This window comes from Pleurodeles waltl, chromosome 4_2 (assembly GCF_031143425.1).
Source record: "Pleurodeles waltl isolate 20211129_DDA chromosome 4_2, aPleWal1.hap1.20221129, whole genome shotgun sequence".
In the NCBI taxonomy this organism is placed as follows: domain Eukaryota; kingdom Metazoa; phylum Chordata; class Amphibia; order Caudata; family Salamandridae; genus Pleurodeles; species Pleurodeles waltl.
This window is the reverse complement of record NC_090443.1, coordinates 456,868,851-456,892,802: the sequence shown is the minus strand read 5'-3', so window position 1 is coordinate 456,892,802 and position 23,952 is coordinate 456,868,851.

Genomic DNA, 23,952 nt, shown 5'->3' with positions numbered 1-23,952 from the left:
TGCCCTGTCAGAGGGTGGGAATAGAGGGAGCACAGGTTGTGAGTGAGGTGGAGGGGTGGAGCAAGAAGGGCAGGCTGAGAGAGGTGTGGATAAACGAGGGGGAGTAGGGGCAGCCTAGGAGGATATCATGGGTGCTTGGTGTGACAAAGGGACCAGGGATTGGAGGAGAAAGGTGGGCATAGATAGGATATGGGGGGAGAACAAGAGTGGGTGGGGTCACGGAAGGCAGTACCAGGAATTCAGGAGAAGAAAGGGTCAGAGGTGTGGGAGGAATATAGGACACAGAGCAAGAGCGGGTGCTGGATAGTGAGCATAGTGGGAATAGGGAGCATAGTGGAGTGAGGCTTATTGCTAGCAAACAAGCAGAGCCCACCCCCTCACACACAAACGGGGTGATTACATAGGATAGAGTTTTGTTGGTGAACCCCATCATTTTTATGCCCCCTACCACTCTCTGGAGAGGCAGTCGAACTTAGGGGAGCAGTGATAAAAAGGGTGTTGGGGTGAATTATGAAAGGGGTGCTAGGAGGCACAGAACGATACAGCTTGTGTTTTTTTGGGGATGCTACCCACGTTGTTGTTAATTGCACCCTTCCTTAGCGGTTGAAGTACCCCAAAAGGTTAAGGGCAATGGGGGAGGGGAAGACTTGGGGAACAGGTTTGTGGCAGTTTCTATTACCAACCAAAAGGGTGCCTCGCACATGCCTACTGTGGTTATCGTACTGAAAGGGAAAACAAGGAACATGATGTAGGATTTTTGGGGGTCTGGTCTCACCATTATTTCAGTGCCCCATTGTAGGACATGTTATAAGGTCTCTTGGGATGGTTTTTCTAGGCCTCATAAACCCAAAAGAGTGCCCTACATTTCGGCTGTAAGGACACTTCTAAAGAGTGTGCTCCTAATATTATGGGAAAAGCCTCACCTACTATGCACATGTATGTACCAAACATGTCAAATCCTTCAACCTACAAAGCATCATAGCATACATGGAAGCTTTGAGATAGTGTTTTAATTATGGGCTGAACATTCTTTCATGCTTCTCCGACCTGAGGATTGTGGATCTGTTGTTTTTCTTTCACATGTCCCTTCAAAAATTCTGATGACACACTCACTTCATCTCGCAGCAAACATTTATGCTTTGACACTTTTAGCTTGCTGTTTTCCTTCCGAATTCTTACTTCACCACAAATATAGGCCAATCATTCTTTATTACTCATTCACTCAATCATTGCAGTCCTCCACTCTATAGGCTCATCAAAACCCAACATGAACAAGAGGTATTCAGCTAGCAGATTTAAAGCATCTCTGTGGCCTTATGCCCATAATGCTGCCCTCTAGTAATGCTACATGTAAACTGCAGCATAATAATAGGATTGAGAAAAGGGCTGTCCTATGCAACTAATGTCCTCCCATGCTTACTTCAGTCCCAGACAGTTTCCGGCTTCCACCGTGATATGAACTTCAACATATGGTCTTCAGGAGATTTCTAAAGCTGCCAAACTGTCTTAGGCAAACGATTTTCCTCTTGAAGGCCTTCATATAGGGACCCCACCCTCATTTAACAGGGTCCAAAATGACCTGCAGTAATTCTCTTTACAGAACCTGTGCATTTGTGTGTTTACTGTAAAGGCTGCAGACTGAGACTAGGGTATTTAAATCCCCAGCCCCAGTCCCAGAGCAACGGCAATGCATGGTAAAGCACAGCATGCTATGCCAGACCAGTCCTGACCAGATCAGATCAGATCAGGTCAGGTCATGCCAGGCCAGGCCAGCTGCTCCATCTCCACACCTGCTGCTTCATGCATGTTGACAATATAATGAGCTAAAGGCCTGACCTTTTTAATCACTTCAGAAATACAACATGATAGCTTCTGACTACAGCTGATAAATGGACTTTTACCTGCACACAACTTTACCCAGCATTTCATCTGCAAGATTTCATACTCTGACTTTATGCCTAGGCACCTGGACAGGCATCATCCACCCACACCGAGAGCCTGGCTCACACCAAAATAAATAATAAACACCATTCAACCTATTTTATTAGCTGGTTGGCACCCTCCTCACATAATAGAGCTTAGTTATTCACCATCTTAGGCCATATTTGTGCTCTCCAAAACACCAATTTAGAGAAAAAACAAATAAATTGATTGATAAATGAGGATAAGGCTTTAATCCTATTTTACCTACTTGAGCTAAAGGAGGGAGGGGGTGGGTCGTGATGGACAAGATTTGTAATTTTGAGGCAAAAGTGCAAAAATATAGTTACTCAAATTGTTCCTGTATTTTTAAAATGAAAATAATATTTCTAAATGAAAAAATGCAACTGCTGGACATTTTGACGCCTAAAAGGAACTTGAAAAGCATTGGCTGGCTTCAAACCCCGTTAATGGGGTATATTGTTTTTTCAAAGGCACTAGACTTTGTCACTGAGCTATAGCACCTTGAGGAAGTAATGCTGTGCAAGAACACTATCAGCAACATAAAGACCTTCGTATCGTTGCTTAGGGCTTTCACTGCACAGAACACTCCATAGCCATATATAGGGAAGATTTGACAAACTGCAGACATGAGAGACAGTGTGGTCCAGTGGGTAAGTTTCTGACTTCCAAACACGCAATGAGGGTTTGAGTCCTGGGCTTGGCACCAGGTGACTGATGGTGGCAAATCAGAAATGGCTGGTAATTTGGAAAGTCTGTGTGTGGTCATCTAAGTACTCACTGGCTGCCAAGCCTGTGGCAGATAAGCACAGGACAATGTGCTGTGCGTGTGTCTGTCTGTTTTCCAAATGGACAAACCTTAAAATCTGTCACCAACGGTGATAACGCTGTCTCCGTCACTGACTCCTGCAACAGTCTGATGGAGATTTGGCCATTCTCAGGTCATTTTTCTTCTGAATCATGCTCTGCTTACTGCATGACTTACAACCAACTTTAGATGTGCTGTTACAGGTATCATCAACTATACATAGGGCATCTGTGAACAGCAGCAACTGTACTTGTGGTGCATGTGAGCACTACAGTCTGCACTTGTGAGCACCGCCAACTATATATGCAGTATCTGCATGCATTACCAACTTCTCCTATAGTATCTGTGAGTATAATAAGCTGTCCATGGGGTAGCTGTGAGCACTGCTAACTGTACCTGTGAAAACGTCGAATTCTACTTGTGGTACCTGTTACCACAACCACTTGCTCTTGGAATATTTGTGAGTGCCATCAATTGTGCCCTACCAAATGTACCTCTGGCATGTGTGAGAAGTACCAATTGTACCCGAAGTATCTACAACCTTGACCACTTCTAATTCTGCTACCTATAAATACATCAGCTGTACCAAGGGTAGCTGTCAGCACCATCACATGTACCTGTGAACACTAGCATCTATATTTGTGGTACCTGAAGGAACTGGCAACTGCTTCTATAGTACCAGTGAGTGCCATTAATTTTGTAAGGAGTAATGTGAGCACCATCAGCTCTAGCTGTGGTACCAGTGAGTACATGCAAGAACTACAAACTGCACTCTGTAGTCCCATGAAGTACCATCAGAACATTCTGAGACATGGTCCCCAACATGGTCCCCAAGTAGAAGGCTCCTGGAAATGTAATTCTGTTTCTAACAGTTTCAAGAGGACAATTTCTTGTTACTATGTTTTGATGAGTCGTCCCACCCAGGTATTTGCCCAATCCATCAAAAAGTTGAAACCTGCCTAGTTCCCTGAGACTGAAGTTTCTGACTAAATAAAGTGCTACAGGAGGGCACGATGAACATTCTACAGTTAGGAACATCTTGATTTATTCAAACTGAAGGGGTTGGTGCCCAAACATAAAGAATGGCGATGGAATAATTTACATTTAGAAGCACATTAAGGTGTATTTATATTAAAATTTGATCAACTAATGAATCAACACGTTTGTCGGTTTTACATGTTCCTACATTTCTTGTGCCTTGCCCGCATTTTATAGAAGCAGGCTAAATGAACATAATTGTTCAGGATACAAGTCGGGAAAACGCCTTTAGCTAAAACAGAAGATAGCTCACTCGGTGGGAAACCAAGTGGTGGAATTCGAAGCAGTCAACAGAGGGCAGAAAAACCAATAGCTATGAAAACAATTTTCGACAGCAGATGAGCAAATACAATTAGAAGAGAGAAAATTGAATCAGGAAGGAAATCTGACCGGTTATGTAACAGTAATGAGAAACTAAACAAGTTTACATGTATAGTGTAGGATTAAATCTGAGCTGCAACAATCATCTGCAAATTGAGCCCACGGAGGGCAACCATTAAAGTGGGGAATGCAGAGGAATGAAAGTACTGAATGAGTAAAACTCCTATTGGGAAAATAGTGACTGATTAATAACAAATAAGGTAATTTAACAAGTAATTTCACCTAGGTCTATCATTTTTGAAAAGTTTTTGATTTGACGACTTTCAAAACCATAATTTCATGGCATAAGAAAATAATGAAGACCGTGGAATTCCACATGTACATCTGTTGCCATATCTGCCAATTTTCAACCCGTGGAGGCCCAGCAAGGTATATTTGAAGTTGTAAACGCCCAGTAACAGTTTTTCAATACTTGGTAAAAACTACAATTGATGAATTGTCTTCTAATACTCCTCTTAAATTATAACGATATTTGAAGCAAACTTTTCACTTAATCAGCACACTTGTTTGACTTTGCAAACTTCCAAGATCCTTTATTAAAAACACCTTTTAAAATACCCTTGATGTACCCAAATCCCCGCCTCCCCCGGTTAAGAGCCAGCAGATGGAGGGGCGTGGTCTGGCCACGAACAAAGATGGCCACCTAGGAGCCGAGCTCTGCTAGACGGCGGCCCGTGGACCGGGGGCATCAGTGCCTGGGGTGCGCAGAGGGCCCCCGACCAGCAGCACACAAATGGCAAGTGGGGCGCTGAGGATCAGCGGCTTGGGGGTGGTGCACCGCCCGTGGAGAGAGCGCGCTCCCCCCCCTAACAAATCGGGAACACAGAAGATGGCGTTGAGGCCCGCGGCAAGAGGCTGAGCTGCTGCCTCAAGTTACAGCTGAACCGGGGGCGGCGGTGCCGGGGGTGGGCTGAGGGCCGCCCCGACCAGCAGCAGACCAGCGGCAAATGGAGCGCTGAGGATCGGCGGCGCGGGGGCGGTGCACCACCTGTGGGGAGAGCGCGCTCCCCCCCCTCTAAAACAAATCGCGAACGCGGAGGGGGGCGCTGAGGCCCACGGCAGGAGGCTGAGCCGTGGCCTCAAGTTACAGCTGGACCAGGACCGGGGGCCGCGCCTCCCTCCTCTGGCTTTCGAGGGAGGTGGGAGCCTGGAGGCTTCCTCCGCTTGCCTCGCTCCTGGTCTCCCTCTTTTCTTTTCCCTCCTGGACCTCGGAGGCCTCCTGCGGGCGCGCCAGAGACCTGGGCGGCCCGCGGAGAACGGTGACAACGTCGTGTCCCTTTTATAGCTTATAACTTATAAATTTTATGACCACGGGCTTCTCCGGCAGCCCCGGGACTGCTGCTGCCTCTGGGGGAACGAGGACATCGCTGGTGGCTCCCCACTTGCCCCTCCCCATTCCGGCTGCATAGAAGAGAAGGAGAGGAAAAGAGAGAGAGGAGGAAGAGGAGAAGAGAAAGAGGAAGAGAAAAAAAAGAAAGAAAAGGAAAGGAAATGAAAAAGAAAGCAAGGATGACAATGCAGTTGGCCCTAAAATAAAATTAAAAAAAATAAAAAATACAAAGAAAAAAGAACAGGAAGAAAGTAAGGGAAGAGAACTGAACCCTACCCACGTCAACCACTTGTGGGACCCCTACACGGACAGGGGGCAGGTGGCACACACCCTCCTGGATGGACGGGCGGAGAGGGGAAGGATACACTGCACGAGCCGTACAATAGCGGTGCAACGCATCACGGTTGCCCTCCTACTGGGACATTTGATCCCCCGCCTATACCCCCCACTTCCATTGAGGCCGACGACGAGAGGGTCAGTGTAGTGCTTTCCTCTTAGCTAGTTTCTAAGCACTAACATAACACAACAGAAATGCACTTCTGAGGTCAAAGAAGACTTTTATTGTTGTTAATTCTTCCCCAACCACAATATTTATGAATGACGAATTAGTAGCTTTCAAGTCCGCGTTAATCAAAAAAAATATATCAGTTTGCAATATACACAGCAGGTTATATTTATAAGATATTGAATGCAAAGCAAAACAAATACTTCACCGTGTGGGAACTATCTACAGCTTCATCTTTCTAAGGTCTGCAAGCTGATGACCCCTGTCAGCCGCGGGAAAGAGATTCATCTACCCACACGGGATTGCTGGCAGCTGGCGCCAAGCTCCAGCACGAGGTCCGGCAGATTCGAATCTGACCCTCTGCAGCCTGTTACATTCGTTACAAAGGTGTGCCCCCTCCTCTCAGACCTGGGAAACTGAGCAAGCCTTTTGGAGACTGGCCAGGTCTCCAAGACTACTCCTGTTCCCAAGCTCAAGCAGAGAGAACAACACCATGTACTCTCTCTTATCATGTCTAGTCTACTGTGAGAAAAACATCTTGGTTCTCTGGTGCAAAAACACAGCTTGGAAAAATACAGCTTGGATTCTCAACTGCAATGTCTAACTCCACGTTAAAGGCAATAGGCAGCTAACCTAAGTATCAAATGCAATGTCTAGTGTCATGTCAAAGCCAATAAGCATCTAAGCTGAATACAAAATGCAATGTCTTATATCATGTCAAAGCCCATAGGCAGCTGAGCTGAATATAAAATGCAATGTATAATATCATGTCAAAGTCAATAGGCAGCTAAACTGAATACATCATGTCAAAGCCAATAGGAATGCAATGTCAAAGCCAATAGGCGGCTAGACTGGATACAGCATGTCAAAGCCAATAGGCAGAATACAGAATGTAATGGCTAATGCAATGTCAAAGCCCATAGGCGGCTCAACTGAATACAGAAAGTAATGGCTAATGCCATGTCAAAGCCAATAGGCAGAATACAGAATGTAATGACTAATGCAATGTCAAAGCCCATAGGCGGCTAAACTGAACAAAACATACCATGTGCTACTGGTGAACATTGAGCAACTAATATGCGCAGTGGTGAAACACAAAGTCATTGGTCAAAACAAAATTTAACAAATGGCAGTACATTCCGCCCTTTGACCAATGAATTTTTGTTTCACATATCTCTTGTTTCAAACAAAAACAAAAAACAAAAAACATCAGCACAGAAAAAAAAACATTATCAGCAAGTCAGCAAAGCGATCCCTGTAAAGCAATAGAAGTGAATTAACACATTGATCTCATAACCTTTCACATCAGATACATCTACACAGAAAAGACTGGGCAATTATTTTATTTTTTTCTCTGAATGAGTCTCTAATTCAACAGTGTTAGCAATTTGATGTGGCATGAGTTCTACTCATGTAAAGGTGCACGGTCCACCTGAAAGGTTTGCTGGAAGATAAGCAAAAGTCAGAGTTCCATACGAGAAGGGAAAGGAAAAAAAAACACAGCTTAGTTCCAGTGGAAGAATGCAATCAAACAAGTTGAACTTGAACTGAAGGCGCAGTTTGCGCAAAATGGATCCATGGTGCTGGCACTTTACTCAGCCAGGTTCAGGTTGGGGATTCGGTCCCTTCCCCGACCCCACACGCACACACCGGAAGGGGGACCACACAGCACACTCAGGGACAGTGGCGAAACGTGGTAGGATCTGCAAAAGAAACAAGTATGACTTTTCTTGCAAATAACATTTTTCATTTAAACTGCACCCTTCCTCTTTCTTTCCCTGTTTTATGATCAGCAGGACGTTTTTGGGGCCCTTTGTTATATTCACTGCAGGTTCTGGAGGGTCACTTAGGGCTTCAGCCCACACATCAGCACTGAGGTTTTTATCTGCTGCGCCACAGCTTCCCTTTTCTTGCACTGTCAGAAGGGCTGGGGCAGACTCCTTCTTTAACAAACCTCCATTCACTGCACTTTTGCCAATTTGGGCCATTCTGTCTCCAATTTGTATGAATGAATCAGATTCTTTTCTAGGTATCAGCATAATTTCGATTTTTCCTTGGTAATTTGCAGCAATCACTCTCCCTAAAACCTGATCACTTTCCCATTCCTGTCCTGGTAACTTTCCTCTCCCCAACTGCTCTGTGACTGCTTGCATGACAGATTGCTTTTGTGCGTGCTGCACAGTTTTTATCAAATCTAGGGGAATGGGCATCTCTCTCATCTCTGCCCACCTGTAAGTGGCTTTTTCTCTCAGCTGTTCACATTTCTGGGGCACCCACTTAGCCATCCCCACTAAGGCAGAATTCTGGGTGTACACTTCTCTCTCTGAATTTTTCTCATTAACATCTGCAAGGTAATTGAACCAGTTAGGTACAAGCCATGTGAAAAAACAAATAGCTAAAACATTAGCAATAAACCAAAAATCAGCGTAAAAATGACACATCTCACGTAGCTCTTGCTTTAAAATCTGACACACATTATACAACGCTGTTCCTTCTACTGTGCCAGAAAACAACATTTCAGTCAATGAATCATTAGTAAAACAAACATGCTTTTTATCTTCAGTGGACACGAGTTCAAATGGTGCACTCAACTTCATTGATAACTCTTTTACCTGTGGTACTCTAGCCCTGTCTTGCAAGTACCAGATCCATTGTATGATTCTAGCTAGGGGCACTATTTTCTTTCCTTGTTCTTGATTTAAATGTACATAAGTATTTCCTTCTTGCACTGCGCAGAAACCTAAAGTCTGCATTATTTCATTTGCCAAATCACAAGCGCGCAGCTGCATATAATTTTTCACAGTGACCATATACAAAAGTGTTAGGATTTCTCTCAAATGAGGGCTATTCTTTTTCCAAAAATCAAACAAGCTAATGAAAGTCGGCTCTTGCTCTAAAATCTTTCGTTTTACTTGTGCATTTTGCAACGGTAACTCGTAAATCACATTCTGGTCTCTCTCGTCCCTGTTATCAGTTAAGGAATGCATTTTGTCTGCCAAAAACCCTGGCTCACACGAAAACTCAAAGCAGCTCGGAGCTGTCTTAACCCCCTCATTACTGGAATGGGACAAGAAAGATTCTTCAAAAACAGCCCTTTTATAACTTTCAGTCGGGCTAATTTGCTCACGTAAATTCCTATTTTCATGTTCCAACTGCCTACATTTCTCCTGCATTTCTCTGTAAGCAGATAAAGGTATCCAGACCTTTCTGTCATCATTACTTCCAAAAGACATGTTTTCTACATATGTACAACAGGAATTGTTTCTCAAAACACCATCAGGCATTTTAGCTACACATGCATTTTCTTCTGTAATTCCCCAAACAGAAAACAATTCACAGTTTTTCGTAGCACCATCAGGCAGTTTACCAATACATGCATTCCCAGACATGGTCTGCCGTGCTACTGTGATTCTCCAAACAGAAAACAATTTCTGTAATTCTCCAAACAACAAAAAAACAATTACACTTTTAAAGTGTGCACTTAGAAATCTACAAACTCGTCAACACCCTCTTAATCACCTCTTAATGACCGACCCCACTCCTGGTACCAATTGTAGTGCTTTCCTCTTAGCTAGTTTCTAAGCACTAACATAACACAACAGAAATGCACTTCTGAGGTCAAAGAAGACTTTTATTGTTGTTAATTCTTCCCCAACCACAATATTTATGAATGACGAATTAGTAGCTTTCAAGTCCGCGTTAATCAAAAAAAATATATCAGTTTGCAATATACATAGCAGGTTATATTTATAAGATATTGAATGCAAAGCAAAACAAATACTTCACCGTGTGGGAACTATCTACAGCTTCATCTTTCTAAGGTCTGCAAGCTGATGACCCCTGTCAGCCGCGGGAAAGAGATTCATCTACCCACACGGGATTGCTGGCAGCTGGCGCCAAGCTCCAGCACGAGGTCCGGCAGATTCGAATCTGACCCTCTGCAGCCTGTTACATTCGTTACAAAGGTGTGCCCCCTCCTCTCAGACCTGGGAAACTGAGCAAGCCTTTTGGAGACTGGCCAGGTCTCCAAGACTACTCCTGTTCCCAAGCTCAAGCAGAGAGAACAACACCATGTACTCTCTCTTATCATGTCTAGTCTACTGTGAGAAAAACATCTTGGTTCTCTGGTGCAAAAACACAGCTTGGAAAAATACAGCTTGGATTCTCAACTGCAATGTCTAACTCCACGTTAAAGGCAATAGGCAGCTAACCTATGTATCAAATGCAATGTCTAGTGTCATGTCAAAGCCAATAAGCATCTAAGCTGAATACAAAATGCAATGTCTTATATCATGTCAAAGCCCATAGGCAGCTGAGCTGAATATAAAATGCAATGTATAATATCATGTCAAAGTCAATAGGCAGCTAAACTGAATACATCATGTCAAAGCCAATAGGAATGCAATGTCAAAGCCAATAGGCGGCTAGACTGGATACAGCATGTCAAAGCCAATAGGCAGAATACAGAATGTAATGGCTAATGCAATGTCAAAGCCCATAGGCGGCTCAACTGAATACAGAAAGTAATGGCTAATGCCATGTCAAAGCCAATAGGCAGAATACAGAATGTAATGACTAATGCAATGTCAAAGCCCATAGGCGGCTAAACTGAACAAAACATACCATGTGCTACTGGTGAACATTGAGCAACTAATATGCGCAGTGGTGAAACACAAAGTCATTGGTCAAAACAAAATTTAACAAATGGCAGTACATTCCGCCCTTTGACCAATGAATTTTTGTTTCACATATCTCTTGTTTCAAACAAAAACAAAAAACAAAAAACATCAGCACAGAAAAAAAAACATTATCAGCAAGTCAGCAAAGCGATCCCTGTAAAGCAATAGAAGTGAATTAACACATTGATCTCATAACCTTTCACATCAGATACATCTACACAGAAAAGACTGGGCAATTTTTCTTTTTTTTTTCTCTGAATGAGTCTCTAATTCAACAGTGTTAGCAATTTGATGTGGCATGAGTTCTACTCATGTAAAGGTGCATGGTCCACCTGAAAGGTTTGCTGGAAGATAAGCAAAAGTCAGAGTTCCATACGAGAAGGGAAAGGAAAAAAAAACACAGCTTAGTTCCAGTGGAAGAATGCAATCAAACAAGTTGAACTTGAACTGAAGGCGCAGTTTGCGCAAAATGGATCCATGGTGCTGGCACTTTACTCAGCCAGGTTCAGGTTGGGGATTCGGTCCCTTCCCCGACCCCACACGCACACACCGGAAGGGGGACCACACAGCACACTCAGGGACAGTGGCGAAACGTGGTAGGATCTGCAAAAGAAACAAGTATGACTTTTCTTGCAAATAACATTTTTCATTTAAACTGCACCCTTCCTCTTTCTTTCCCTGTTTTATGATCAGCAGGACGTTTTTGGGGCCCTTTGTTATATTCACTGCAGGTTCTGGAGGGTCACTTAGGGCTTCAGCCCACACATCAGCACTGAGGTTTTTATCTGCTGTGCCACAGCTTCCCTTTTCTTGCACTGTCAGAAGGGCTGGGGCAGACTCCTTCTTTAACAAACCTCCATTCACTGCACTTTTGCCAATTTGGGCCATTCTGTCTCCAATTTGTATGAATGAATCAGATTCTTTTCTAGGTATCAGCATAATTTCGATTTTTCCTTGGTAATTTGCAGCAATCACTCTCCCTAAAACCTGATCACTTTCCCATTCCTGTCCTGGTAACTTTCCTCTCCCCAACTGCTCTGTGACTGCTTGCATGACAGATTGCTTTTGTGCGTGCTGCACAGTTTTTATCAAATCTAGGGGAATGGGCATCTCTCTCATCTCTGCCCACCTGTAAGTGGCTTTTTCTCTCAGCTGTTCACATTTCTGGGGCACCCACTTAGCCATCCCCACTAAGGCAGAATTCTGGGTGTACACTTCTCTCTCTGAATTTTTCTCATTAACATCTGCAAGGTAATTGAACCAGTTAGGTACAAGCCATGTGAAAAAACAAATAGCTAAAACATTAGCAATAAACCAAAAATCAGCGTAAAAATGACACATCTCACGTAGCTCTTGCTTTAAAATCTGACACACATTATACAACGCTGTTCCTTCTACTGTGCCAGAAAACAACATTTCAGTCAATGAATCATTAGTAAAACAAACATGCTTTTTATCTTCAGTGGACACGAGTTCAAATGGTGCACTCAACTTCATTGATAACTCTTTTACCTGTGGTACTCTAGCCCTGTCTTGCAAGTACCAGATCCATTGTATGATTCTAGCTAGGGGCACTATTTTCTTTCCTTGTTCTTGATTTAAATGTACATAAGTATTTCCTTCTTGCACTGCGCAGAAACCTAAAGTCTGCATTATTTCATTTGCCAAATCACAAGCGCGCAGCTGCATATAATTTTTCACAGTGACCATATACAAAAGTGTTAGGATTTCTCTCAAATGAGGGCTATTCTTTTTCCAAAAATCAAACAAGCTAATGAAAGTCGGCTCTTGCTCTAAAATCTTTCGTTTTACTTGTGCATTTTGCAACGGTAACTCGTAAATCACATTCTGGTCTCTCTCGTCCCTGTTATCAGTTAAGGAATGCATTTTGTCTGCCAAAAACCCTGGCTCACACGAAAACTCAAAGCAGCTCGGAGCTGTCTTAACCCCCTCATTACTGGAATGGGACAAGAAAGATTCTTCAAAAACAGCCCTTTTATAACTTTCAGTCGGGCTAATTTGCTCACGTAAATTCCTATTTTCATGTTCCAACTGCCTACATTTCTCCTGCATTTCTCTGTAAGCAGATAAAGGTATCCAGACCTTTCTGTCATCATTACTTCCAAAAGACACGTTTTCTACATATGTACAACAGGAATTGTTTCTCAAAACACCATCAGGCATTTTAGCTACACATGCATTTTCTTCTGTAATTCCCCAAACAGAAAACAATTCACAGTTTTTCGTAGCACCATCAGGCAGTTTACCAATACATGCATTCCCAGACATGGTCTGCCGTGCTACTGTGATTCTCCAAACAGAAAACAATTTCTGTAATTCTCCAAACAACAAAAAAACAATTACACTTTTAAAGTGTGCACTTAGAAATCTACAAACTCGTCAACACCCTCTTAATCACCTCTTAATGACCGACCCCACTCCTGGTACCAATTGTAGTGCTTTCCTCTTAGCTAGTTTCTAAGCACTAACATAACACAACAGAAATGCACTTCTGAGGTCAAAGAAGACTTTTATTGTTGTTAATTCTTCCCCAACCACAATATTTATGAATGACGAATTAGTAGCTTTCAAGTCCGCGTTAATCAAAAAAAATATATCAGTTTGCAATATACACAGCAGGTTATATTTATAAGATATTGAATGCAAAGCAAAACAAATACTTCACCGTGTGGGAACTATCTACAGCTTCATCTTTCTAAGGTCTGCAAGCTGATGACCCCTGTCAGCCGCGGGAAAGAGATTCATCTACCCACACGGGATTGCTGGCAGCTGGCGCCAAGCTCCAGCACGAGGTCCGGCAGATTCGAATCTGACCCTCTGCAGCCTGTTACATTCGTTACAAAGGTGTGCCCCCTCCTCTCAGACCTGGGAAACTGAGCAAGCCTTTTGGAGACTGGCCAGGTCTCCAAGACTACTCCTGTTCCCAAGCTCAAGCAGAGAGAACAACACCATGTACTCTCTCTTATCATGTCTAGTCTACTGTGAGAAAAACATCTTGGTTCTCTGGTGCAAAAACACAGCTTGGAAAAATACAGCTTGGATTCTCAACTATAATGTCTAACTCCACGTTAAAGGCAATAGGCAGCTAACCTAAGTATCAAATGCAATGTCTAGTGTCATGTCAAAGCCAATAAGCATCTAAGCTGAATACAAAATGCAATGTCTTATATCATGTCAAAGCCCATAGGCAGCTGAGCTGAATATAAAATGCAATGTATAATATCATGTCAAAGTCAATAGGCAGCTAAACTGAATACATCATGTCAAAGCCAATAGGAATGCAATGTCAAAGCCAATAGGCGGCTAGACTGGATACAGCATGTCAAAGCCAATAGGCAGAATACAGAATGTAATGGCTAATGCAATGTCAAAGCCCATAGGCGGCTCAACTGAATACAGAAAGTAATGGCTAATGCCATGTCAAAGCCAATAGGCAGAATACAGAATGTAATGACTAATGCAATGTCAAAGCCCATAGGCGGCTAAACTGAACAAAACATACCATGTGCTACTGGTGAACATTGAGCAACTAATATGCGCAGTGGTGAAACACAAAGTCATTGGTCAAAACAAAATTTAACAAATGGCAGTACAGTCAGCCACGGCCCCAAGCATCCAGGAGCACGGACATAGGAGGTGAGCCCCATTTCTCTTTATGTGGTCAGCGGTGAGGTCTCCCTCCCTCGGCGGTCATGGTGCTGGTACCTGTATGGCGCAGGGGGAGCGGGGATGACTCTACGCATCTACAATTAACGCCCACCTGGTCTTCCCACCGTACTGATCTCCTACCTTCCCCGGACAGGTGGGGGAGTGCCTGGGTTTGTACCTATGCCCGGACGCCCCGTATCCTGATCCTTGAAATATTGCTGCAAACATCAGTTGCGTCACAGCCAGACACTTTTTGGATCCCAGCCTGAACGTGGGAGCCCGCAATGCCCAGGAGCAAGGCGAGGGACAAAGCAACGGGTAAACCAGCCCGACAACTACTATTCTCTGAAGCCCTCCGCCAGCAGAAACATCCCTCAGCAGAGGACCCCCCGCCCCTCCCTTGCGCCAACATGGCAGACGACAAGCAAGGTGCGACAATGGACCGCATACTGCAGGAGATATCGGCTGTGAGCCGTAAACTGGAAGGTATGGACAATGCCATGGTGGTGCTGATGGCGGATACGAGATCCATGCGCCTGGATATAGCCGGCTTCCAATCGCAGATATCCGGACTCGACCACCGCGTGGCAACAGTGGAAACTCAAGTAGCCTCCTGGACCGATAGAGACCTCGAACTCTCGCACCTTCGCAGTAAGCTGACGGACTTGGAGGACAGGAGCCGCAGGAACAATGTTCGCCTCCTCGGGTTCCCGGAGGGTGTTGAAGGCGCAGACATATTCTCCTACTTGCGGGACATACTACCCAAGCTAACAGACATAACATTTGACCCCCCTCTGGAGTTCCAAAGGGCGCACAGGCTGGGCCCTAAGAGACAAGATGAAAATGACCGCCCACGCCCAATTATAGTCTGCATGCTACGACACCTGCAGGCCCACCAACTATTACAGATGGCTCGAACGCAAGGGCCGTTCCGATCGGGGAATCTTGAGATCTGGATATCAGCAGACTTTTCCAAGGAGACTGCAGATCGGAGGAGAGCCTTCCTGTCTTTCAGCACCCAGCTCCGTCGCTAAGATGTGAAGTTTGGTCTATTCAAGCCGGCCAGGATGTGGACCACCAAAAATGGTGAATCACGAAACTTCTACAATCCGGAGGACCTGAGGGCATTTTTTTAGAAAGACTGCAAGACCAAACCAATCCATGGAAACGACTGTCCAGACCCCCCAGCCCACATGGGGCCCTCCCCTGGGAGCCGGCCACCCGACACCCGCATCTGAACCTGAAGTGCGCTCTACCATAGACCCCCAAATCAGGGGATGAGATCTTAAAAGGCTCGCAAAAAGCTACGACGACAGGGGTCAAGTACTTCAAGCGGTGGTGATGCACATGCAGCGATCGGACAGAGACAAATCCTGCTACCCTTTGAAACCCACAATGGACCCCACCTGAGGACAAGACAACATCATGTCCCCCCCAGAACTCTCCCTACTACCGACCACGGGCAGATGAGACCGCACCAAAAGGACCTCGCTGTGAAGAAGACGAAAGGGAGAGATGAGTACCGGTTTTTGTGAACTTATAGAAATATTATTACTGGGGGCCATTGCCTCTGTTTGTTCTTGATAGTGTTTTGAAAATTCTTGCTTATTATTACGCGTGTTAGTATATCCTTCTTTGCTCTTCCTTTTCTTAGAAATCTAGTAACGCATTCTCTCTCAGTAACATGACACCGTTGGTCTGCTAAAACAGATATCGAGCATCTCTTTAGAACTGTTACACTTTTCTCATTCATTAATAATTTGCTTTAATTCTGAATGCCCTCAATGATGGTTGATAAATGTCTACTACGATTGACAACGTATTATTGCATCTGAATAACCTACAATGGCAGGGAAATGCTTCCTTCCTCCTAACAGCAACCCATTCGCACCCCCACGCCCCCCCTCGCGTGCGCGCCTCCCTCGGTCGGGGGCCCGCTGGTCAGGCACTGGACCTCGATAAGCCTGGGTTCTAGACCCGCAGGTCACAGTCTTAGAACGTCGGGACTTTTGTCCCGTTTTTCTCTTTCTTTAATTTTCTTTAATCCTCCTTCCCTTCTTCAGTTCCGTTCACTTGTTCTATCCCTTAGCAGCCGCCCTCTCTCTCTCCTTTTCTCCTCCTCCCTTTCCCCTCCCCCACCTGCCTTCCACCCCCTCCCCCCTTATTATTCAGTCTCCTCATCTCCACAGTTTCTACCAAGTCCCCACCCCTCCTCCCCCCAGACCCCCCTATTATCTCCTCTCTGTCCTGCTCCAAGTGCCCCCATACTCGGATAGGTCTCAATAAGGCGCAGGGATGTCCGATCTGAACAGAGTACCAACAGCACCTCTGCAGATTATATCCTGGAACGTAAATGGCCTCACCCACTTCAGAAAGCGGAAAAAAGTTCTATCCTATCTCAATTCCAAACAGGCGGACATTGCCCTTTTACAAGAGACACATCTAGATGGTCCGGAATCTGATAAACTGCGACTGGGTGGGCACCGTCCTGTTTAGCTCTAATCCTACCTCCCCCAGCACAGAGAGTACCCTAAGAAAATGCGGTGTGGCGCTATTGCTGCGTAAAACCCTCCCCCATACTGTTCTTAAATCATGGACTGACCCCGAGGGACGCTACGTATTCGCTAAATTAAAGATGGGTGACTCCTCACTGTGTGTGGGCTCGGTCTACGCACCAATGGGTCCAAAATGCCTCTTTTTCTTACAAACCAACCGACTCTTGACCGAGATAGGGGCATCTCGCTAAGTAATAGGAGGGGACTGGAACATGGTCAGAGACACAGTACTTGACAGAACGGGCCCCTTGGACGTCAGTAACAATGCAGACAGAGCCCTACAGACCGACATATTATCGGACAATGGCCTAGTGGACCACTGGAGACGGACCCATCCTATAGAACAAGAATTCACCGTTCTCTCACCGGTGCACGGCACCCAATCCCGACTTGACTACTTTCTCCTGTCCCACAACCTCGTGGCCCGTACCCATGATGATCGCATTCTGGAGGGCAGCCTCTCGGACCACTCTCCGATTAGCATGGCTATCCACTTGAACCTTGTGTCCCCTGGCCGTAAGCCTTGGAGATTTGCGGCTCACCGCTACCGCTCTCCCCAGGGTAAGTCACAGCTACAGGACCATGCAGCCACCTTCGCTCAAAATAACCTGGGCTCTGTGAACTCTAGCCGAATTATGTGGGCCGCAGCCAAGGCCTCGGTGCGGGGACAACTTATGTGGGACGCGGCACTGGCGAACAGAGACATAAAAGAGAAACAGGCGGCACTGGAACTTGACATCCGCCGGCTTACTAGACAATACACCGCACACCCCTCACTCCCAGGGCGTCGAAACTTAGAGCCCAAATGGCCCTCAACGAGTTATATACCTCCCAGGCAGAGTATGCTCTACGGAGATTACAAGGAAGACATTATGAACAAGGAGAGAAGGCAGGGCGTTTGCTGGCAGCCCAGCTCCGACAGAGGACAGCTGCCCTTGCCATCCCAGCTATCCATGCCTCTTCCGGAGAAATATTAACACACCCGCAAGCTATCGCTAACGAATTTGCGTCCTTCTACAGACACCTTTACACATCAGAGACTACATCCAGCCCAGCACAGTGTACAGCTTTCCTGGCGGGCCTTGACCTACCCTCCCTGTCAGAGGAGGGACGCAACCTCCTAGAAGGGGAAATAAGCAGGCAGGAAATAGAAAGAGTTATCTCTGACCTCCCCTACCACAAATCGCCAGTGGAGGATGGATTCACTGCGGAATTCTATAAATGGACAGGGAGGGATGCAACTGACATACTACATGCGGCTTTGAATGAAGCCTGCTCAACACAGTCCCTGGGGGCTATATCCAATAATGCCATGATAGCCATCATACCAAAACCTGGGAGAGACCCCCTGCTGTGTGGCAGTTATCGACCTATCTCTCTCTTAAACAGTGACATCAAAATCCTAGCAAGTATCCTGGCCAACAGACTGCGCAAAGTCATACCGTCTCTGATCCACCACACGCAAGTGGGGTTTGTACCAGGTCACACCTCAAGGAATCATTTGCGCACCCAATGCCATACCCTATGGGCCGCTAGGGACTTATAGGAGGAGGCGCTGGCCCTGTTCTTTGATGCGGAAAAGGCATTCGACCGCATAGAGTGGTCATACCTGTTCACAACATTAGAGAGGTTCGGCCTGGGAGACAGCTTTATCTCAATGGTGCGGCTACTTTATGACCAGCCCGCGGCAAGAGTCAACTGTGGAGGCTTCCCCTCAGACCCCTTCCCTATCCGTGAGGTACACGGCAGGGCTGCCTCCTCTTACCACTTCTGTTCCTGCTAGCAATGGAGCCCCTTGCTTCAGCTATCCGCTCCTCCCACTCCATCATGGGTCTCACATTGCCGGTAGCTATTTCTAAAATTTATCTATATGCAGACGAAGTCTTAAAAACTCTTACGGATCTGGAAAGATCCATACCAGCCCTGCTGGAGATCATCGATGGATTTGCAATCCTCTCCGGCTACAGTATCAACTGGGATAAGAGCGAGGCGCTTCCCCTCTCGCGGATGACTACAAGAGTAGCATTCCTAGGCTTCCCGTTTCGTTGGACACTGAAACGTCTCAAATACCTGGGGGTGCTAGTCAATCCAGGCCTAGTGCATATGGTGGCAGATAACATCGACCCCCTCATTGCACGGGCGAAGCTCGATTTCGCAAAACGGAGTCAATTGGGCCTATCTATGTGGGGTCGAGTACAAGCGGTAAGGATGGTCACGGTGCCCCGTTTCACTTATGTGCTGGGACTCCTCCCTCTACAGGTGCCTCTCCATACGCTACGAAACATAGATGCACTCATGAGATCATTTGTATGGGGCTCCATGCGACACGCTTATCGTCCGCCAAACTCCTAGCCCGCCGCTCCCACAGGGGCATGGGGCTTCCGTCGGTAGAGCATTATTCAATTGCACTGCACTTATCCCAGCTGTCTCACACCTTGTCCACAGTGCCGGACCCGCCCCAGTGGATTGCCGTGGAGAAGCTATTGCTATCCGCGAAGGAGGAACTCGGAAGGGCCTTATCGCGATGACCTCCCATCCGTCAGTGCGGTGAACCCCATCTTGAAGGCGACGCAAGCGGCCTGGCGAAGGGCCCACCGCCTACTTGGGATCCCTCTTCTCCACGCCCAAGCACCTCTGTGGTGTAACAGCGGACTCCGGATAGGCGGTGAAGTGCTTGACTGGCAGCAGTGGAGGAGGGCTGGCATCCATACGGTTTCCCAGATCCTGGAAAACGACACGCTCAAGTCCTTCCTCAGGCTGCGGGAAGAATTCAATCTTCAACCGAGCCAAGAGTGGAGATATCTGAAACTTAAACACTACATCTGCCAGGGGACCGAGACCATTCGATGGGGATCCCGGTCTTCACCCATAGTGGCCTACTTGCAACAGTGGGGGCAACATAGGGGAGTCATGGCGGGTCTCTATGACCTAATCATCCGACAGCTCTACTCCCAAACCCTCTCGGATAAGGTGCGTTTAAAATGGCAAACCCGACTACAACAGGCACTAGACCCGGAGGACGGGGAAGACACTCTAGAGGCACTGGACAGAGGCACCCGAGAGGCACATCTAAAGTTTTGCCTCTTTAAGGTCCTACACGATTGGCACTGGTCCCCAGCAAAACTATACAGGACAGGACTTCTCCCGCACGCGAAATGCTGGCAACCTAAAACATATCCTAGCCGACTGCCCAACGGTTCGACCGCTATGGGACGCGGTGGGCTCCACCCTGGCTGAATCCATGATACTCCCGGCACCACTCCCCCTTTCTCTCATACTTCTACACGACATGACCTCTCTCCCAGACTTAACCAGACCACATAAGAGGTTACCACACACAGCGCTAGCCACTGCAAAAATTTGCATCCTACGCCATTGGAGATCGGCTATCTCACCAACCCCGGAGGAGTGGATCATAGCTATGACCCGTATCGCCATGCACAAAAGAATCATCTATAACCTACAAGACCAAGCCCAATTGTTCAACCAAGTATGGGCCCCCTTCCTCACTGGGGGACGCTGGTGGGCTGCCTGAAACCATCTGCCCTCCCCCTCCCTACGCCACCCCTTTTCCTTCCCCCCTTCTTCCCTTGGTGGTTTACCCTCCCTCCCCTCCCCTTATTAGTTCTTATTTTCTCTTTCTCTTTATTCTCTTCTCCTCACCCTCTTCTTTTTCTTTTCTTTACTCTCTCATCTCTTCCTTTCCCTCTCTCTTCTCCCTTCCCCTCAGTTCCATCAGGGGCATGACCTAGGTCTCTTCTATTCTCACTAGCAAGCTTTGGTCGTAGACCCATACATCCGAGGCAGCATAAGAACACTAAGTAACAAGCATGGACTGTGACGAGTGAAGCTAAAGAACTCAGGCTCCGATATCCAGACTGATCCGCTATCTCGACAACCCACCGCCTAGGCGTATACTGCCACACTGATATCCTGCCCTCCAACACAAAGATACCCGACCTCAAATCGATAGCACACTATCTACAAGTATTGCGACTTGCTCACAATCCGGACATCGATACAGAGAGGAGTGAATTCTCCACGCCCGATGACGAAACACTATCCTTGCTCCCATCCCCCCCCTGATACACTGAATTGAATTATCTACCCCTCCTATTCTCCCCTGCTGTCCTGTACAAAGATGCCCTCTAGCACGATCCTCTACTTAATCCCCATCCCTGACTTCTATCTCCCTTTTCCTTTCATTCTTCGTTTCCCCTTCTTGTTTTTTCTGACCTTTATTTTTATTATTGTTATTATTGCGAATATTGGGATACGTTTTCGAAGAACAATTGACAATGTTCCAAAGTCTCACCCGTTGCTTATATTTCTTGATTTATTCTGTACCACTGTTTGTAAATGTTGGGACCTCGATCCCGTTTGGCTTTGTATCACTTTTGCAGTATCTACAATAAAATAATATAAAAAATAAAAATAAAAAAAGAGCCAGCGGATGAAAAATAAAATTATATTTTCTACCAGCAGTGTATGGAGGGGCAGGGTTTGGCCTCTGGGAGGGAGGAGAGGGGAGGGGGAGTGGAGTGCCTTAAGGGCCTGATTTATACTTTTTTAATGCGTATTTGCATAGTTTTGTGACGCACAAGTGGTGCAAATGTACAAAATAGATTTGAATTTTGTACGTTTGGCCACTTTTGTATCAATAAATTACGCAAATGCGGCACTAAAAATGTATAAATCAGGCCCTAGGTGTGTATGTGTTATTTGGCCAGCAGTCTTAGGCCGGTCACACACACGTACATACTTAGGTTTCTCCAACCCGGCTGTGTTGAACAGCCGAGCTGGAAAAACTGCACAGACCCCAGGGCAGTGTCTGAGTGGCAGCCCAAACCACTCAAACCAATCCTGATGCTGCTTTCATGCTAGGCATAGAATGAGGGTAGTGCCAGAATTGCTGGAGAGCCTGTGCTGCTGTCCCAGTGAATGCTGGGACACCACTAGGAGCAGAGGAGCAAGGCGGCAGGAGGCAATTGCAGTGGGAACGGTGAAACAGTAAGGGGCTGATTTAGAAAAAGTGGTTCCACACCCAGTGTAGCACCACTTTCCTTGCGCCCCTTATTGCCCCCCTAACACCACCACACGTGCGTCATATTTAAAATACGGCACATCATGGCGCAGGGTAGGGGGCAATAGCGTCAGAATTCCTGACACTATTGATATATTCTGCAGGAGTAGCACCAAAATGTTGGCACTACTTCTACATAGTACATTGTATTCAATGCCATACCCTCTTTTAATGCCTGCTCTGAGCAGGCGTTAAAGGTGCTAAACAAAATGGCACCAGGAAATTTCTTAGATTTCTTTGTGCCATTTTTTCCACCCCACTTCAGTACATTAAGTCTGGCATAGGCATAATGTGGTGCAAGGGTTTAAAAAGAGGCGCAAAGAATGCATTGCGCCACTTCATAAATATGGTGCATGTAAAATGCCACTTTAGCGCAGCCTTAGTGTGAAACAAATGGTGCTATGGCGGCAATAAGGTGGTGCTAGGGCCTCTTAAATCAGGCCCTAAGTGTTTTTAAAAATATATATTTTATTGATTCCCCTATCCCTGTCGACCCCCTGACCCCTCTTGACATTGACGGCTGCCGCTGATTTATACCCAAAGTTTAATAAGGAGAAGCTGGCTGGTTTTAGCAGCAAAAACACTGAAAAAATAAAGAAGCATTTGCAATGCAATGGGTCTCACATTTGCTGGAGTTAGAGCTATTAGCATTGTAAACTCATAACCGGATTTTTCTTGCCACATAAATTGAAAATGAAAAGTAAAACAGTCAACTGTGTGGAAGTCACGGGCTGTCCAAACTAAACATTTTTATTTATATTTACTGTGGAGTGGCTGGGGGAAGAACGGGCTATTGTACCAATACTCGCAGGTCTCTATAACAGTAAACATCAAGGAAACAGAAATTCGCTCTGAGTCAGACGTACCGGCAAAAAGTGCAAGTATCCATGTAACAGGGTCAATGTCATGCAAAACGCTCAATTACTGCCCAACGAGATTGCGCTGCATAGAAAATACAAAGAAAAAGTAGTCCAGAAACCATACGGAAAAAATGGAGCCTCGTATGTTTTCAATCCTTGACAGGTGCGCTCGAGGAGGGCTAAACACCGGAAAAGGCATGATGAATGCATGACTAATGAAATCAAGCGAATTTTTAAAGGCAAGCCCACAAACCAGTGAAAGTGATGGGCATGATATGGGCGTGGTAAAAGTCCACAGAGAGATTACAACAGGGTAAAGCACTTGTGCGCGCTCAACCCTAAAAAGTAGGTGGACGACAATGAAGAAAGAACACAGAAGACGGCACGCAAGAGGAAAAAAAGTACCATGAGTGTTGCAGCCAGCGGAAGGACACTGGCCAGTGTCCAATAGGAATTGACCAGAAGGAGTACTAGGTCCACCAACAAGATCAGTGAAGAAGACGATAGGAAGTGACGTGAACACAACATTATGGCCAAACCGAAGCAGGTAAATCACTGCGATGTTGGAGTAAGCCAATGGTAAGTTCAGGCAAGTAAGGGGCCGGTTCCAAGCCCCTTTTTTAAGTTTTGTTTTAACCCCTTCGCTGCCAGGCCTTTTCCCCCTCCTGTGCCGAGCCTTTTTTTGGCTATTTGGAGCAGTTCGCGCTTAGGCCCTCATAACTTTTTGTTCACGTAAGCTACCCACGCCAAATTTGCGTCCTTTTTTTTCAACATCCTGGGGATTCTAGAGGTACCCAGACTTTGTGGGTTCCCCAGAAGGAGGCCAAGAAATTAGCCAAAAAACTGATTTTTTTTAGATTTTTTTTTTTAAATTGAAAAATGGGCTGCAGAAGAAGGCTTGTGGTTTTTTCCCTGAAAAGGGCATCAACAAAGGGTTTGCAGTGATAAAATCACCAGCTTCCCAGCTTTCAGGAACAGGCAGACTTGAATCAGAAAACCCAATTTTTCAACACAATTTTGGCATTTTACTGGGACATATCACATTTTTACGATTTTTTGTGCTTTCAGCCTCCTTCCAGTCAGTGACAGAAATGGGCATGAAA